At 41.0% G+C, this 19700-nt stretch overlaps 1 long non-coding RNA gene across 1 annotated transcript in view; it reads left to right on the forward strand.

Annotated features, from left to right (window-relative positions):
- Positions 1 to 19700, forward strand: part of LOC126191125 (uncharacterized) — a 1376329-nt gene that overhangs the window by 886205 nt on the left and 470424 nt on the right. The gene's annotated exons all lie outside the window — the stretch shown is intronic.

The raw sequence follows: 19700 nt of genomic DNA on the forward strand, positions 1-19700 counted from the left end.
GGGGAGGGGGGGAAGCTTACTGCCTCGCCCCTCTGCCCCCCTTCAGAACACGGTACAGCGTCTGGTGGGTAAGTCCGCCGTCTGGAAGGCGGCCAACGCCGCTGATGGCGTTTCCAACGACGCCCGCACGTTTCCGCAGGTAGGTCGTATTTCTCAGCGCGGATCGCTCTGACGTCTCCGCAAAGAGTGAAAGTAGTGAGACGGCTTGTGTGACGGCGAGATGAAAATGGACAAAAGGAGCAGAGAGACTGAAGAATAAGAGGCTTTTGCCTTTTCCTCTTTTACATCAACTTCAAGCCAAAGTCGGAGGCAGAGCATTATTTTCCGTCTACCGTGTAACAGATTTCTTGAGAACCAACAGTAGAATGGCTCCAAGCCGAGATGCTACTAAAGAAGTCCACTGCACTTAATCAAATCCTGTATACTTAATTGATAAGGCCATTTGTTATACGAATTAAACTTTTCTAAAATGTGATTTTTCTTCTACTTCTATTTTCTTCGTAACTGGAAGTTTGGTTTGAACTCGACAGTGAATTAGTCGGTGTAGTCTAACTTGAAATGGTATGCCGTTACATTTCTCCTAACTTTGAAAGTGCTTACGCTATGAAGGGTACAGAAACCCATAATTTAACGTGAGAAAAGTACCAAGGAATGTCGTTAGGAGCGTGTAATCCGTTATTTGGGCATAACAAAATACCAACGAACCAGAATACGTAAAGACGCTGCTATTCAAGTAAACCACACGTTGGAAACCGAAGATATTTCAGGGGTTGCGAAGTTTTTGGACATATCCATCCCCAACTCCTCTTTCTGCCTCTCCTGCCCCTCACTCTGTCCCTCCCCTATTTCACCCCTATTGAAAAGAAACATAAAAAAATCCTTTACTAATTAATGAAAACACTTTACTTATTTCGTGTTACATGGCTTTACGTACTACAGTGCGGTACGAATATAAAGTAAATTGAAGCCTAAGAGTGCAAATAAAATTATATTGTGAGAAACACCCATTGAGCAAAGAATATATGTGTCGGATTTCTTACAAACCCATAGCACTTGCTGTTAATATATACAAGATAACACAAAATGTTGTGAAAACGCGGAAGGAGCTTATACAGCAGTTGAAAAACGACAGCTTTAGAAAATCATGGCCTTCACAAGTTCAACAAAGATAACGCATAGTTTCCGCAAGTGTTGTACATTACACAAAGTGTTCATAATCATGACCACCCCCATTCAATTCATGTATAATAGCTTGACAGAAAATTCTAGCATATGATACTTAGAGCACCGGGCATCTCGCGAACCTCACCAGACATTTCAAGGATTCTGAGAAGCTGTATTTCTTCGTCGGTATCTGGCAAGTGTGTGCCAGGCTTTTGATGTGCTCCTAGAAAAAAAAAAAAAAACGTGAAAATTAATAGGCGTCAAATGATAGGAGCCAGATGGTAGTGCAACCAGACATGACCTTCCTATTTAACGTATGGGATATGCAGCATTGAGTAAGCTACGTAACTGCACAGTGAAGTGTGCAGAGAGTACTACGCTTAGCTGCCTCCACATCTGACGATACACACGTTAAGTATTCCAATTCCAAACTTGTAGTTCAACTCCTCTGTCTGCTGAATCACCCAGTATTCGTAAATCAACTGATATCTAACAGAGAAACACAAGATAAACGTATAGTTCCATTAGACTTTTCTTATCAGTGTTTAAGAAGGGTAGTAGGAGTAATCCATCGAACTACAGACCTATATCATTGACGTCGGGTTGCAGTAGGGTTTTGGAGCATTTACTGTATTCAAACATTATCAATCACCTCGAAGGGAACGATCTATGGATACGTAATCAGCATGGTTTCAGAAAACATCGTTCTTGTGTAACGCAGCTACCTCTTTATTCGCACGAAGTAATGGCCGCTATCGACAGGGGATCTCAAGTTTATTCCGTATTTCTAGATTTCCGGAAAGCTTTTGACACCGTTCCTCACAAGCGACTTCTAATCAAGCTGCCGGCCTATGGGGTATCGTCTCAGTTGTGTGACTGGATTCGTGATTTCCTGTCAGGAAGGTCGCAGTTCGTAGTAATAGACGGCAAATCATCGAGTAAAACTGAAGTGATATCAGGTGTTCCCCAGGGAAGCGTCCTGGGACCTCTGCTGTTCCTAAGCTATATAAATGACCTGGGTGACAATCTGAGCAGTTCTCTTAGGTTGTTCGCAGATGATGTTGTAATTTACCGTCTAGTAAGGTCATCCGAAGACCAGTATCAGTTGCAAAGTGATTTAGAAAAGATTGCTGTATGGTGTGCCAGGTGGCAGTTGACGCTAAATAACGAAAAGTGAGGTGATCCACATGAGTTCCAAACGAAATGCGTTGGAATTCGATTACTCGATAAATAGTACAATTCTCAAGGCTGTCAATTCAACTAAGTACCTGGGTGTAAAAATTACGAACAACTTCAGTTGGAAAGACCACATAGATAATATTGTGGGAAAGGCGAGCCAAAGCTTGCGTTTCATTGGCAGGACACTTAGAAGATGCAACAAGTCCACTAAAGAGACAGCTTACACTACACTCGTTCGTCCTCTGTTATTATATTGCTGCGCGGTGTGGGATCCTTACCAGGTGGAATTGACGGAGGACATCGAAAGGGTGCAAAAAAGGGCAGTTCGTTTTGTATTATCACGTAATAGGGGAGAGAATGCGGCAGATATGATACGCGAGTTGGGATAGAAGTCATTAAAGCAAAGACGTTTTTCGTCGCGGCGAGATCTATTTACGAAATTTCAGTCACCAACTTTCTCTTTCGAATGCGAAACTATTTTGTTGAGCCCAACCTACATAGGTAGGAATGATCATCAAAATAAAATAAGAGAAATCAGAGTTCGAACAAAAAGGTTTAGGTGTTCGTTTTTCCCGCGCGCAGTTCGGGAATGGAATGGTAGGGAGATAGTATGATTGTGGTTCGGTGAACCCTCGGCCAAGCACTTAAATGTGAATTGCAGAGTAATCATGTAGATGTAGATGTAGATCAGGTCTATTAATTTACAAGTAGCATTTTACCAAGGTTATTTATTGTATGATTTTACGTTTCACTGGTCAGAAGTTGCTTTTCAAAATCGTGTGCAGTTGCATGATCTACTTACTGGATGTTGGTACTGCAAATATCACACGAGGGACAGGTAACTACTCACTGGATTCAAAAGCATTCCGTGTATGTTACATGTGAAAGATACACTAATCACTTCTACATGTCAGTCTGCTCAATAGAAAAAACTCACTCCTCTTCACAGGATGCAAGTACGGTACACGCAGACATCGCACTAATTTATGAAATATAAATGTTTACTAACGTATTAAATTTACTCGTACATTTGATTAATGAAAACAGTTTAGTTGTTTCGTGTTACATGGTTTTGCGCACTTCAGTGCCGTATAAATATAAAGTAAATTGAAACCTAACAGTGCATATAAAATTAAAATGTGAGAAACACTCATTGAGCAAAGAATACAAATTCATTAAATTTCAGTTCTAAGAACTTGTTGCATCTACTTTCCATCACAAAATAAGCATATGGATACAAATGTGCACTATCATGTACAGGTAGCTAACAATCATTAAAAAGAGTAAGGCTGCCTTCACGATAGTCCTTTAGTCTATGATCTTTAAACTGCTATGTCCCTAAGGTGTACTAACGTTAAATTTTTCGTACATTTAATCGTTGATATGTCCATGTGGCCATACTGATTAAGGTACAACTGCTTAACTCAAATGGCAGGGTGCTCCGGTTAAACCTTCATAGTTGTGAGGCCGTAGACGATGTATAAAACTATTCCATGGTGTTTTTATAAGAAGGCAAAAACCATGGCTCAGGCAGTAGAAAGTTTTTGTTAAAACAACGACCGTTTCGCGTCGATTTAAGCGGATCCATTGTAGAATATAAGAAAGTGTGGTGTCAACTATTAAGAAAGGTTTGTTGAGGGGATTTAGACATATTGAGGAAATAAACGGAAGAAGCTAGGCAAAACAAGTATACCATCTAAGTGTGGATACGAGAGTTGGAAGGGTTCTGAATGCGTCTCAATTAGATTAATAGCGTTTTTAGTAAAGACTAGATTCGAAATTCCCAAATAAAATTAAAAACTGTGAGCGTACATGTATAGTTTAAATTTAAAAATACTTGGTTCTAAATGCAAATCTCATAGTTGTGCTTCGGATATTTGGCTCTGTCGACCACTGGTCTTACCAACAAAACTGACTTCTAGATAACCACAGTGCTTAAATTCACGCTTCTTTCTGCTTTGTTTCATAATTAATTTAAAATATAGAGCATAAGTTAGAACTGGAGCGTAGGGAAGATATGCAGTTTGCAAAGAATCTATACGTTTACATTCGGAAATTAAATTATGTGGGAGCAACTGGACTTTGTATCGAATTTGAATACCAACGAACAGAACGTTGATAATCTTCCTTCCACACAGAATGTTGTACTTAGTTAATTACGTATTCCCTTGATAATTCTCAGTATTCTTCGTCGAAACGGTGTGTGATGAATAGTATTTTGGCAGTTCTTTCATTTAGATTTAGAGATCAGTGTATAACATAGGCTGATCTTTCCCCGGAAGGAAGACTTTGAAATGACAGTTGGTCTAAGCAGACGAAATCTGAACCGAGATATTGATAGGCCTCAAGAAGCCTCAGATATGCTCATTGAGGCATACCGCGTGCCGTTAGGTTTCTACCCTCTTTGTTCAAAGATTGGATCGGTGTTAATTAAAATTATGAGATGATTTTTTGAATAATACTGAGACTTGTCTTGCTGAATGTACGGATAATTTACAGACGAAAATTCTCACCTATTTTTTTCTGTTTCACCAACAGTTTAATCAATGATCCAAGCAATATCTTTTTACAGTCTCGAGATTCGGACTCCGCCTGTAGCCGAACGAGCAACATCTTGGAAAGCTTACTTCTTAATGTTTAAAATAGGCATAGTGAAAAGTTTACTACATTTGCGCGAAGACATTCGTGAAGTATCACTACCAGCCACGCGCGGGGAGTGTAAGGAATTTCCGAAGTTCCGACCATCCATCTCTTGTTTCACTACTTAGACGAAGCAACTCCGGAAGTATTTATCTCGTGATATTTTTACTTTCATATTCTTCCGAGATGTAACTTGTGAGCTACCGTAAAATGAAATGGTACATAGATTTTCAATTCCTGTCAGCATTACCGTACGTAAATTGATTTTCAGTACATATCGAAACGTCACTCTTAGTTTTAATGTGTACATGATGTTTCGATTCCATTCATCAAAGGCTATATGTCATTTATTTTTCTGTAGACATCGAGAAGTCACCCGATACATTGCTCGAAAAACCGTTTGTACCGTTCTTATGCCTCGAAAGGTCATTTCAAGTTTAGAGCATCCAGCCTTTTCATTTCACGGAAAAAGGAGGTAACAGTACTAGAAGATGGGAGATGCATTTCCTTGCAAATGGTTCAAATGGCTCTGAGCACTATGGGACTTAACATCTGTGGTCATCAGTCCCCTATAACTTAGAACTACTTAAACCTAACTAACCTAAGGACATCACACACATCCATGCCCGAGGCAGGATTCGAACCTGGGACCGTAGTAGTCGCCGGTTCCGGACTGAATCGCCAAGAACCGCTCGGCCACCACGGCCGGCGCATTTCCTTACAGCACGGTGAAATAATTAGAATATACATCTGCTATCGCGAAACCAAAAACATTACAAATCAAATTCGCATTTGTCGCCCGCGGCCGAAGAAAACACTTGATGACTGCTATATGTGTTCCTGGAGTTTCTGATTACGGCATGTTGAAAAAGAGCGTTCTAGAGGGCGGGATCAACACTTCTTCTCTAAAAATTCTCTTCTTCCTGTGTCTCCACGAATGACTGAAATACATGCAAGGTCTCTCCCACCGCCCTCAGTGGAACGTACAAGTTCTAATTAATGTTCACCAACCTGCAGTCTTCCATAGTGTCTGTACCCTGCGCAGAAAACAGCACGTAGGTCGTGAATCAGATGTCCTGAGGCTTTAATAAACTCTCAGCGAGGAAATGACATTGTATGAATAATAAAATTTTCAATTCGTTTGTTGATGCCACTCGTTTTTTACCATCAGATCCACTTTATGAATCACAAATAATCATCATTCTTCATACTTTCATAAAAAGTAAATATATCAACTGCGTATTTGCGTAATTATCACCAAATTGTTCTCAGTTACTATTCCAAATGAGCACAGATTGCCAATAATTCCTTAATCGATGCCGACTGAGGCAGACAACACGTCTGTCTTCCGAGACTGCGGAACCAGCTCTGGTCTTACAGCCCAACCACTTAGCCCACCATCCAAGTTAGGCGCGATCCGAAGATCTGTGCCTTTTCGTTTTGCAACTATTTATTAACCTGCTGGCAATTAATACTTTTGAAATAATGGAATGATAGCCTACTATTGAGGGATGCTTGTACATTAAGTGCAAGTAAATACACTGTTTAATTTTCTAATATTAATAACAGAAGATTATTATTTGGGGCGCAACTTTAGAACGCAGCAGTCAATCGCTGAGAAGGACCACATTTCAGACGCTCTTTCTCACCATATCCGTACCGAACAAACCATGTGTCATCGGTACCTCACACCACTTTACGTCGTCTTCCCACTAATGCCCTCTGAATTGCTTTTAGAAAAGCTTCTTGTAGCAGAATACGATGGCTGTAAAGCCAGAAATTTAACATCATAGTGAAAAAATATTTCTTTTTATATATAAGAACGCATTAATTAATATTAATTATTGATGTCTGATTTAGACAGTTCAAACCATCTTCTAATTGTAATGCCTTTACGTAGAATAGCCTACAACTACCATAATGATTTGTCAAAAATATCTTTTGTTTGACATTACAAACAAGGAAACGAAAATTGTACATTTTCATATCTTCAAAAATGTTTTTGTTTACTAATCGCATTCCGTTGTGAGTTTCTCACTCAAGCAAAGCCTTCATAATGATGGAGAATATAAAGCACACTATACATAGAGTTGTCAAAAGAAAAACCATATATAAATAAAAAGCACTTTGTGCAATTGGGCGTGTCCACATATGTAGCGCTCCACTGACACGATTCACGATATGTAATAAAAATACACACCTGCAAAAATCTTTACATGGCATGTTGTTTATATCAGGGATACATCTGAGCCGAAACAAAGGGTGAAACAGGACGACGACGAGGCTAGACGCATATATAGTTGTAGCACCTAGATGGCTGTTACGTAGGTATCTTAAAACCAATTGGGACATTATGTTCTTCATACATATAAACCTTCCCCCCATGAACCATGGATGTTGCTGTTGCTGGGGAGACTTGCGTGCCATAACGGAATGGTAGCTGTTGAAAGGTCAGACAAACGTGTGGTTCCTGAAGAGGGGCAGTAACCTTTTCAGTACTTGCAGGGACAACAGTGGAAGTTTGACTGATCTGGCCTTGTAACACTAACCAAAACGGCCTTGCAGTGCTGGTACTGCGAACGGCTGAAAGCAAAGGGAACTACAGCTGTAATTTTTTCCGAGGGCATGCAGCTTTGCTCAATGGTTAAATAATGATGACGTCCTCTTGGGTAAAATATTCCGGAGGTAAAATAGTCCCTCATTTGGATCTCCGGGCGGGGACTACTCAAGAGGACTTTGTTATCAGGAGAAAGAAAACTGGCGTTCTACGGATCGGAGCATGGAATGTCACATCCCTTAATCGGGCAGGTAGCTTAGAAAATTTAAAAAGGAAAATAGATAGGTTAAAGTTAGATATAGTGGGAATTAGTGATGTTCGATGGCAGGAGGAACATGACTTTTGGTCAGGTGAATACAGGGTTATAAATACAAAATCAAAGAGGGGTAATGCAGGAGTAGATTTAATAACGAATAAAAAATAGGAACGAGGATAAGCTACTACGAACAGCATAGTGAACATATTATTGCAACCAAGATAGAAGCGAAGCCTACGACTACAAATTTATATGCCAGCTAGCTCAGCAGATGTTGAAGAGATTGAAGTGTTGTACGATTACATAAAAGAAAGTATTCCGATAGATAAGGGAGACGACAATTTAATAGTCATGGGGGACTGGAATTCGGTATTAGGAAAAGGAAGAGAAGGGAAAGTAGAAGCTGAACATGGACTGGGGTAAGGAATGAAAGAGGAAGCCACCTGGTAAAATTTTACACAGAGCGTAACTCAATCGTAGCTAACTCTTGGTTTAATTAATTAATTTATTTATTTACACGTCAAGTTGCATAGGACCAAATTGAGAAGAAAATCTCCAAGGTCATGGAACATGTCAGTACATGGTGTACAGGAGTACGGGAGTCCTTTATTTTCAATAAAAGAAAAGGGAATTTTTTTAAAAATGCGTGAGCTATGGATGGCAATGGATCTTCATAAAGCCGTGCACGGGCCCTGTATTGGCGACACATCAGATTTTTCCAGAACGTGCCGCTATCCCACGGCTTGTTCACGTGCTCGACGAACAAACAACCTTTCTGCTGACGGGGTGACGCTTAGGGAAGCGTCGCTTGCCTAGGCAGAGCTCCTACAGTAGCCAATCAGAAAGGTCCAGCAGATCATGTGTGAGCGCCCACCGCGCCGAGCTGCGCGGACGAGGCGTGTGGATCGCCCTCTTTTACTGACAGGCCCCCGACGAGATCAGACGCATTGGCCGGTTGCCGCCGTGCACTTTTCCAGCCCTGGCACAATCTGTTTGCGCCTTCGGGCCACTAAACTCACATAATGTACCCCGGCTAGGTCAATCAGTAAATGTTTTCTCAATAAACGGGAGGCAGTTTGCCGACCGGAGTTGAAAAATTAACACTTGTTCGTTTTTAGACCCCACTTCCACCTCAGCCACATCCTGACATGCACAATGGAATTACAACAAAAAAGTAATAACAGATAAAATAAAATGTTTATGAACCCGAAAAAGTGAGGCATAAGTTTAAGTAAACGGAATCAACAGTACAAGAATCAGCTTAAGTTTTCAAGGAACTCCTAAACAGAATAGAAGGAGTGACCCATGATGAAACTCTTCAGTTTTCATTTGAAGGCGCGTGGATTACTGCTAAGATTTTTGAATTCTAGTGGTAGCTTGTTGAAAATGAATGCAGCAGGGTACTGTAGACCTTTCTGCACATTAGTTAAGGAAGTCTGATCCAAAGGCAGGTTTGATTTCTGCCGAGTACTAAATGGGTGAAAGCTGCTAATTCTTGGGAATAAGCTGATATTGTTAACAATAAATGACCGTAAGGGTGTAAATTTTAAGTTGACAAACCAGAATTATTCGAAAATTAAACTTCACACGAAAAAATGTGTAGAATCCAAAGTTGATTATTATTGAGGTGGACATATGCTAGTGCTAAAACATGCCCACCACCCAAGCCCCCTGCGGGTTGGGAGGGAGGCAACTTTAAAATTTCAAATGGGAACCCCCATTTTTTATTGCAGAATCAGATTCTAAATAAAAGACTACCAACTTTTGTCTTAAACATTTGTTTTGATTCTTGGTAGTTGACGCTGTAATTCAAGAAAATCCATGTTTTAATTTTTGTGTGGAAAATAGTTACGGATAAATAAAAATTACTTATTAACTTCGTAAATTTTGATTTGCTAAAACTAAAAGTCTCCCTCGCTCCCCATAGGGTGGGGTTTGAGAGAGAGGAACTAGAGTTTTACAAATGTTGACCTCGAAACAAACAAAACTTATCCGAATCTGCGGAAAAAATCAGTATTTGGGTCAAAATTTTTAAAACTCTAATCCACCCATCAAATAATTTAGGATTTCGGTTGCAAGTGTTACTCTGAGACGAAGAGGTTAGCACAGGAGAGGAATTCTTGGCGGGCCGCACCAAACCAGTCAGAAGACTGATGACCAAATAAACAAAATAGAGACCAGATGGCAGTTATAAGAGTCATGGGGCACGAAAGGGAGGCAGTGGATGGGAATGGGGTGAGACAGAGCTACAGCCTATCCCCGATGTCATTCAATTTGTATGTTGAGCAAGCAGTGAAGGAAGCACAAGAAAAATTTGGTGTAGCAATTCAAATCCAGGGAGAAAAATTAAAAACACTGAGGTTTACCCACGACATTGTAATTCTGTCAGAGACAGCAAAGGACTTCGAGGAACAGTTGAACGGAATTGACAGTGTCTTGAAAGGAGGATATAAGATGAACACCAACAAAAGTAAACCGAGGATAATGGAATGTAGTCGAATTAAATCAGGTGATTCTCAGGAAATTCGATTAGGAAATGAGACACTTAAGGTAGTAGATGTGTTTTGCAATTTGGGCAGCAAAATAACTGTTGATGGTCGAAGTAGAGATGATATAAAATGTAAACTGGCGATGGTAAGGAAAGCGTCTCTGAAGAAGAAAAATTTCACGTCCAGCGTAGATTTAAGAGTCATTAAGTCTTTTCTGGAAGTATTTGTATGGAGTATAGCCATGTATGGAAGTGAAACACGGGCGATAAACAGTGTAGATAAGAAGATACTAGAAGCCTTTGAAATGTGGTATTACAGAAGAATGTTGAAGATTAGATGAATAGATCACCTAACTAATGGGGAAGTACTGAATATAATTGGGGAGAAGTGGAATATGTCTCACAACTTGATTAGAAGAAGGGATCTACTGGTAGTAAACGTTCTGAGGCATCAAGAGATCACCAATTTAGTGCTTGAGGGAAGCGTGGTGGGTAAAAATCGTACAGGGAGACCAAGATATGAATACACAAAACAGATTCAGAAGCGTTTAGGTTGCCGTACTTACTGGGATATGGAAAGTCTTGCTCAGAATAGAGTAGCTTGTGGAGCTTCATCAAACCAGTCTTTGGACTGAAGACATCAACAGCAACATACATATCAAAATTACCATTTTTTGTGATCAGTTCTTTATCTTTGTAATATACAGGGTGAAAAGTATTTAAACCGACATACTCTGGGAGGTTGTAGCGGACTTCAAAACAGATATTTTTCCCTAATGTCACTTTTATCTATGAGGATTATTTAGACCTGTGGAGGCCATATTACTCTCTCAGTCGTTAGAAGCCATATTACGATCTTCAGTTGTTAGAGGGTGAATTACGCTCTTCAGTTGTAGGCGAATGCTGTCCACCAGTGTAGTAGTGCATTGTCTCTGTTTACTAATGGAGCGGTACACCTGAAGTGATTACACTGATATGGTTCGTGCTACTACGTAGCGCACCACAACGGACGAGCTGCACAGCGGGTTTATCAAGAACAATATCCTAATCGCCGTATCCCGCATCATACGACCTTTGCTGCTGTGTACCAACGTCTGCGTGAGACCAAGTCATTTAGCAGATTACCTGGACAGGGACGCCGTCGCAGGGTAAGAACGCTGCAATTTGAGGAAGCTGTCTTGCAGCATGTGAAGCGGGATCCTTCAGTCAGCACTCGTGTAATTGCACATAACATGGGGACGAATCAGACGAATGTAAGAACAGTCTTTCGAGAGCAATTGTTACATCCATTTCACTTACAGTGTCTCCACAACCTGGAACCAGTTGATTATCCACACAGAGAACAGTTTTTGCAGTGGTACCTGGAACAGGGTGAAATGCATCCTACATTTCTAGCCTCTGTGTTGTTTACCGATGAAAAAACGTTTGGGAGCGATGGAGTCTTCAACATGCACAATTCTCAAGTTTGGAGTGAGGATAACTCATATATCACAGTTACTAACGGCCATCAAGTGCGGTTCTTCGTTAGTGTATTGGTTGGTGTTGTTGGTGACTGTTTCATTGGGCCTAGGTACAGACCTAGGCAATTAAATGGCAGACACTATTAAAATTTTCTCGCCAGAGCATTGCTAGATTTGCTGGAAGACGTCCCGTTCCCCACAAGACAACGCATGTGGTTCCAACGTGACGGGGCCGGCACATTACAGTCGTCGTGTGCGTCGATTCCTGGACCGACGGTTCCCAGAAACATGGATTGGCAGGGGTGGTCCTGTACCATGGCCTGCTCGATCCCCAGATATGTCCCCTCTGGACTGTTTTGTGTGGGGAGAGATGCGCAACCTTGTCTAAGCAACTCCTGTTGCATCAGAAGAGGATCTGGTTGCCCTGATAGTAGCAGCAGCAGGAACAATTCTGGATACTCCTAGGGTTTTTGCCCGTGTCAGACAGAACACTATCCGACGGTGCAGCCTTTTTTTTAAGTGTCAATGGAGGCATTTTTGAAAATATACTGGGTTGTGTTAATGTGTTGTCTCTTGGTCATAAAATATGGAAAAGTGTTTAATGGTTTAATTAATTTGCCACCAGAGAAATCTTCGTCTACCAGTTTAAATACTCCTCATAGGAAAAACTGACATGGGGAAAAATATTTGTTTTGATGTCCCCTACAACCTCCCAGAGTTTGTCGGTTTAAATACTTTTCACGCTATATAAATATATACTGCTTTTTATTTAAGAAATATATATATATATATACGTTTTCAAAATTTACTTCAAGAGTTCTTATTAAAGTCTAATCAGAAGCTAGGTTTTGTACCCATTAGAGTATATTTAAATTTTCCCGAGCGTATTATGGCAGCGAATTACGGCGGTGCAGTTTCCACTTTGGTAAGAGTGTTTGAAAAGAGTCCCTCAGTCACTCAAGCGCCGTAGCCCGGCGTGCAGTCAAGCAGGAGAGCGTAATTTCGAGCACTTTTTTGTAACTGTTTTCAAATAAAGATTGTAAAACTTCACCCCGACATCTCATTTACCTTGATACAACAAATACATTGAAAACGACGCCCTGCAGACCTGCTACTATGACGCCTCGGGTGGGATGCTGTGTGCCTACATTCCTGGCTGCGCGTGCCGCTGCTGAACGACGCCTAGCTAAGGGATGCGGACATGCGTTGCTATGTGAAGTATGCTTGTTGAGACCCACTCTACCGGCCTCCTGATCTCCTACATTCATTTCAGGTACACCCTGTATATACACGACAAAGTAAATGCCAAGTAAATAGTATTACATGAGATACACTCATGTTCAGAAAAAAAAACAGAACGTCTTGAACGACTAGGGATAGGACGTTCGTTTTCACAGGACATGTACAGTAGTGTGTTCTGCAGAAATGACGAACATGTGAACCATGTTCGCCAGTGGGTTCAAAGTCAACATCGATATCGCGGCGCAACACCACCTACGGGTATAAAGTGCCAGAGGCTCTTCGTATATCGTAATGGATTAGTGTAACTTGAACACGCGTGCAGACTGCCTCGCAGACGTATGCGCGAACCGAAACGTCGGATCAGTGAATGTGAACGCGGTCGCATTGTTGGCATGACAGAAAGTGATTCATCCTCCGCGAAATTGCTGCTCGTGTGGGACGAAGTGTTACGGTAGTGAAACGAATGTGTGCAGAATGGTTCACAGAGAGCTGGAGAACACGATGAGATGGACCAGGTCGCACCGCAGAGATCAGCCGCCAAGAAGATCGACACCTCATCCGAATGGCACTGCAGGACAGATCCGCGTCCTCCTCGGCTTTGGTGCAGCAACGGAACAGCGTAACACATGGCACACTATCAGGGGAGACCGCCCGTCGCCGTTTACTACGGCATGGGTTATGAGCGCATCTTTCATCTCCGCCTTTCTTGACGAGTATGCAGAAATTTGAAAGACGGCAATGGTGTACGGAGGGACATAACTGACGACAGGAGTGGCATCAGATACTGTTTTTGGACGAATCGAGGTTCAGTTTGTTTCAAAATGATGATCGCATTTTGATTCACTGTAGACGAGGGGAGCAGCAACAAAGTGACTGCATTCGTGCAAGACATACAGTGACAACTCAAGGTCGTAAGGTGTGGGGTATTATTGGGTACATCCACAAATCATAGCTGGTGCGTGTCCAAGGCTCTGCAACCAGTGTGGCATCATGCAACCAGCAGCCATACCCATTTTGCACAACACCACAAACGCCAGAAAGACAATGCACGACCACATGTTCTGCACGAACACGCGCCTTCTTGGTGTCACAGGATGTCAGACTTTTGCCACGGCCCACCAAATCACCAGACTTTTCGCGAGTCAAACATGTGTGGGATGTGAAAAGGCGGGTGCAGCGCTGTGACCCAGTGCCAACCAACCAACACAGATGAACTTCGGAACGAGCTGAATGTAACTTAGAGGGCTATACCACAGGACGCCGTTCACGCCTCATACGCTTCCTTTCCGTCACGCATGGAACAAGTTATCAGGGTTCATGGTGGACCCTGTGCCTACTAGGCAACAGGACACATCCTTAAACGAGGTGACTGAAATGCTGATCATTTCTACAGAGCATGTCCTGGGAATAAGCACGTCCTATCTTTAGTCGTTCAAGCTGTTCAGCTTTTCCTGAACATGAGTGTACTACTTACAAAAATGAAATGCATATTATTTTGTAATTTGTTGTTGTTGTTGTTGTTGTTGTTGTGGTCTTCAGTCTTGAGACTGGTTTGATGCAGCTCCCCATGCTACTCTATCCTGTGCAAGTTTCTTCACCTCCCAGTACCTACTGCAGCCTACATCCTTCTGAATCTGCTTAGTGTCTTCATCTCCTGGCCTCCCTCTACGATTTTTACCCTATACGCTGCCCTCCAATACTAAATTGGTGATCCCTTGATGCCTCAGAACATGTCCTACCAACCGATCCCTTCTTCTAGTCAAGTTGTGCCACAAAATCCTCCACAATTCTATTCGATACCTCCTCATTAGTTATGTGATCTACCCATCAAACCTTCAGCATTCTTCTGTAGCACCACATTTCGAAAGCTTCTATTCTCTTCGTCCATGTTTCAGTTCCATACATGGGTACACTCCATACAAATACTTTCACAAACGACTTCCTGACACTTAAATCAATACTCGATGTTAACAAATTTATCTTCTTCAGAAGCGCTTTCCTTGCCATTGCCAGTCTACATTTTATATCCTCTCTACTTCGACCATAATGAGTTATTTTGCTCCCCAAATAGCACAACTCCTTTACCACTTTAAGTGTCTCATTTCCTAATCTAATTTCCTCAGCTTCACCCGACTTAATTCGACTACATTCCATTATCTTCGTTTTGCTTTTGTTGATGTTCATCTTATATCCTCCTTTCAAGACACTGTCCATTCCGTTCAATTGCTCTTCCAAGTCCTTTGCTGACTCTGACAGAATTACAATGTCATCGGCGAACCTCAAAGTTTTTATATCTTCTCCTTGGATTTTAATACCTATTCCGAACTTTTCTTTTGTTTTCTTTACTGCTAGCTCAGTATACAGATTGAATAGCATCGGGGAGAGGCTACAACCTTGTCTCACTCCCTTCCCAACCAATGCTTCCCTTTCATGTCCGTCGACTCTTTATAACTGCCATCTGGTTTCTGTACAAATTGTAAACAGCCTTTCGCTCCCTGTATTTTACCTCTGCCACCTTCAGAATTTGATAGAGAGTATTCCAGTCAATATTGTCAAAAGCTTTCTCTAAGTCTACAAATGCTAGAAACGTAGGTTTGCCTTTCCTTAATCTTTCTTCTAAGATAAGTCGTAGGGTCAGTATTACTTCACGTGTTCCAACATTTCAACGGATTCCAAACTGATCTTCCCCGAGGTCGGCTTCTATCAGTTTTTCCATTCGTCTGTAAAGAATTCGCGTTAGTATTTTGCAGCTGTGACTTATTAAACTGATAGTTCGGTAATTTACACTTCTGTCAACACCTGCTTTCTTTGGGATTGGATTTATTATATTCTTCTTGTAGTGTGAGGGAATTTCGCCTGTCTCATACATCTTGCTCACCAGACGGTAGAGTTTTTTCAGGACTGGCTCTCCCAAGGTTGTCAGTAGTTCTAATGGAATGTTGTCTACTGCCGCTGCATTGTTTCGACTTAGGTCTTTCAGTGCTCTGTCAAACTCTTCACGCAGTATCATATCTCCCATTTCATCTTCACATACCTCCTCTTCCATTTCCATAATATTGTCCTCAAGAACATCGCCCCCGTATAGACCCTCCACGTTTTTGCTTTCCCTTCTTTGCTTAGAACTGGGTTTCCATCAGAGCTCTTGATATTCATTCAAGTCTTTCTCTTTTCTTCAAAGGTATCTTTAATTTTCCTGTAGGCAGTATCTATCTTACCCCTCTTGAGATAAGCGTCTACATCCTTACTTTTGTCATGTAGCCATCCCTGCTTAGCCATTTTGGAATTCCTGTCGATCTCATTTTTGAGGCGTTTGTGATCCTTTTTGCCTGCTTCATTTACTGCATTTTTATATTTTCTCCTTTCATCAATTAAATTCAATATTTCTTCTGTTACCCAAGGATTTCTACTAGCCCTCGTCTTTTTACTTACTTGATTCTCTGCTGCCTTCACTATTTCATTCCTCAAAGCTACCCATTCTTCTTCTACTGTATTTCTTTCCCCCATTCCTGTCAATTGTTCCCTTATGCTCTCCCTGAACCTCTGTACAACCTCTGGTTCTTTCACTTTATCCAGGTCCCATCTCCTTAAATTCCCACCTTTTTGCAGTTTCTTCAGTTTTAATCTTGAGTTCATAACCAATAGATTGCGGTCAGAGTCCACATCTGCCCCTGGAAATGTCTTACAATTTAAAATCTGGTCCCTAAATCTCGGTCTTCCCATTATATAATCTATCTGACACCTTCTAGTATCTCCAGGGTTCTTCCATGTAACAACCTTCTTTCATGACTCTTGAACGAAGTGTTAGCTATGATTGAGTTATGCTCTGTGCAAAATTCTACCAGGCAGCTTCCTCTTTCATTTCTTAGCTCCAATCCATATTCATCTACTACGTCTCCTTCTCTTCCTCTTCTTACTGCCGAGTTCCAGTCACCCATGAATATTAAATTTTCGTCTCCCTTCACTATCTGAATAATTTCTTTTATCTCATCATACATTTCTTCAATTTCTTCATCATCTGTAGAGCATATAAACTTGTACTACTGTAGTAGGCGTGGGCTTCGTGTCTATCTTGGCCGTAGCTTACCCGCATTCCTATTGTTTTATTCATTATTAAATCTACTCCAGCATTACCCCTATTTGACTTTGTATTTATAACCCTGTAATCAACTGACTAAAAGTCTTGTTCCTCTTGCCGCCGAACTTCACTAATTCCCACTATATCTAACTTTAACCTATCCATTTCCCTTTTTCAATTTTCTAACCTACCTGCCCGATTAAGGGATCTGACATTCCACTCTCTGATCCGTAGAACGCCAGTTTTCTTTCTCCTGATAACGACGTCCTCTTGAGTAGTGCCCGCCCAGAGATCCGAATGGGGGACTATTTTACCTCCGGAATATTTTACCTAAGAGGACGCTCTCGTCATTTAATCATGCAGTAAAGCTGCATGCCGTCGGGAAAAATTACGACTGTAGTTTCCCCTTGCTTTCAGCCGTTCGCAGTACCACAACAGCAAGGCCGTTTTGGTTAGTGTTACAGGGCCAGATCAGTCAATCATCCAGACTGTAGCCCCTGCAACTACTGAAAAAGCTGCTGATCCACTTCAGGAACCACACGTTTGTCTGCCCTCTCAACAGATACCCCTCCGTTGTGGTTGCACCTACTGTACGGCTATTTGTATCGTTGAGGCACGCAAGCCTCCCCACCAACGGCAAGGTCCTTGGTTCATTACTATTTGTAATGTAGATAACAATAGCAGTGCATTTTAGTGTAAGAAACATGTAAGTTCAAACATGTAAAACAAGAAATATGAGCATATATTTCCCAGAAACATATGTTACTAACTGTTATTGTTTATACGTTAACATAAACATACGATTGCTATTTAGAACTACATTAAGGTATTCCGTGACTCCTTGTACCAAAAAATGTTGCAAGGTGCATCGGTAAGGAGCACATCGATGAGAAGGGCACTTTAAAGATGTACCGATACTCCTGTACTCGTATACGAATTACCTGCAAACAAGAACGGAATGAGGACTGCAGTTCAGGTTTTAATACATATACATTTCTCCCATAAGTAGTAGTTTCACTAATTCTTGAACTAATTACTTTTACGACATATTAAAAATCGTTTTTCGACATTAAGATGAAATTAAAAATATGTTTCTATTGGCAGTTCACGAGTTAAATTTGGGGAAACACATATCCACAAAGCTCGATTTCTCTTCCTAGTCCGGTAATAGAAGTGTAATACATTTCCTTATTTCATTTTGAAATTATGATATTCACTTCGTGTGTAGCAGTCGTTTTCTGCAATAACAAAAATGCCTCCGGAATAATAAGTTTTTACAAATGTGAGAAAAACTTCTAAGTGACAATATAAGAAGAAATATGTGTTAAAAGTGTCGCCATCGAGAAAGTGTTGTCAGTAGTCAATGTGTTACTTTATTACTTTACTACACATCAGAAGTTAATAAGTGACAGTTAAATTAAGAAGATTTATGATTAGTTAATTTAAAAAAAAAGTATGAAAGGGGAAATATTGCCAACTAACCAAATTTTCATTTTCAAGACTGGGGAAATTGTTAAAAGACATTAAATAATTCCTTCATTTCCAAACATATATTATGTCAACGTAGAAAACTTCCATTTCAACGTACAAGGCGGTGCATGACTAATGAAGTGTCGCTTAATCATCTACACGCTATGTAACAGGTTTAAAACAGAATTTTACTCACTTTACAACTCTGAAACTGAAGAATTAACAATCCAAATTCCTTTAGCATATCGTGTAGCGCTTGAATGTGTAGAACTCTTAATACGAACGCTGCACATGACCACCTCATGTCTCACAATAAGAAAAGCTGCAGAAAATAATGGAAACTGGTTATGGCGTCTCTAACGCGCGTTACCTCTTGTGATTCCAGGATCGTTCACTATACTGACAATACCAACCAGTAAACATGAAGTGTTCCTAGCCACACAACCTTCCAGTTAGAACAATCTCCTCTACTATTGTCCCTGAAATGCATTGCCGGGCAACAGTGGCCGGCGGTGTTGCCGCGGCTGCAATTGATGTGGCGGCAATACTGGCGGGCAATGTGTCCGGGCCATACGATTGACAATATGTAATTTCGATGCCACATGAGAACCTACGTTGAGCTTTTACGTTATTAACATGAAGAGCCGACTGTTTGGTGATCACTTACAGACGTACATCTGCCAACTGTTTTTAATTGTCTAAGATAGGCAAATTGACCATCGGTAACCACGTAGAACGTTGCGTGTCATCGCGTGTAGGCTATCGTAATTAATTTTCACTGAGCTTCTGCAGCAAGAAATAACCGGATATCACTGCAGTGGTTACTCTCGCTAATGTTAACAGTGAACTTATTTGCTTTGTTTAACGGGAAATTAACATTAATTCCAGTTCTAGCGCATACAGAAACATACAAGCTATAGAAGAGATTTGTTGATTTCGATTAATGAAGCATCAAAGGCTTACTCTCATCAACCATTTTGTGTAACCAATCTTTATCCGTTGTTTAAAATTGAAACATTCAGGGCACATATTTGCCTCAGGCAACACTATCAAGTTAATTAAATCATGTTTATACCATGCTAGCTTTCTCCTCGCAGTGGATCCGGTTCTCAGTGTATTAAGAAATTTAAACTCTAAATAAATATTTACAAAGGGAAGAAGGTGTTTAG

This window comes from Schistocerca cancellata, chromosome 6 (genome assembly GCF_023864275.1).
Source record: "Schistocerca cancellata isolate TAMUIC-IGC-003103 chromosome 6, iqSchCanc2.1, whole genome shotgun sequence".
NCBI classification, from domain to species: domain Eukaryota; kingdom Metazoa; phylum Arthropoda; class Insecta; order Orthoptera; family Acrididae; genus Schistocerca; species Schistocerca cancellata.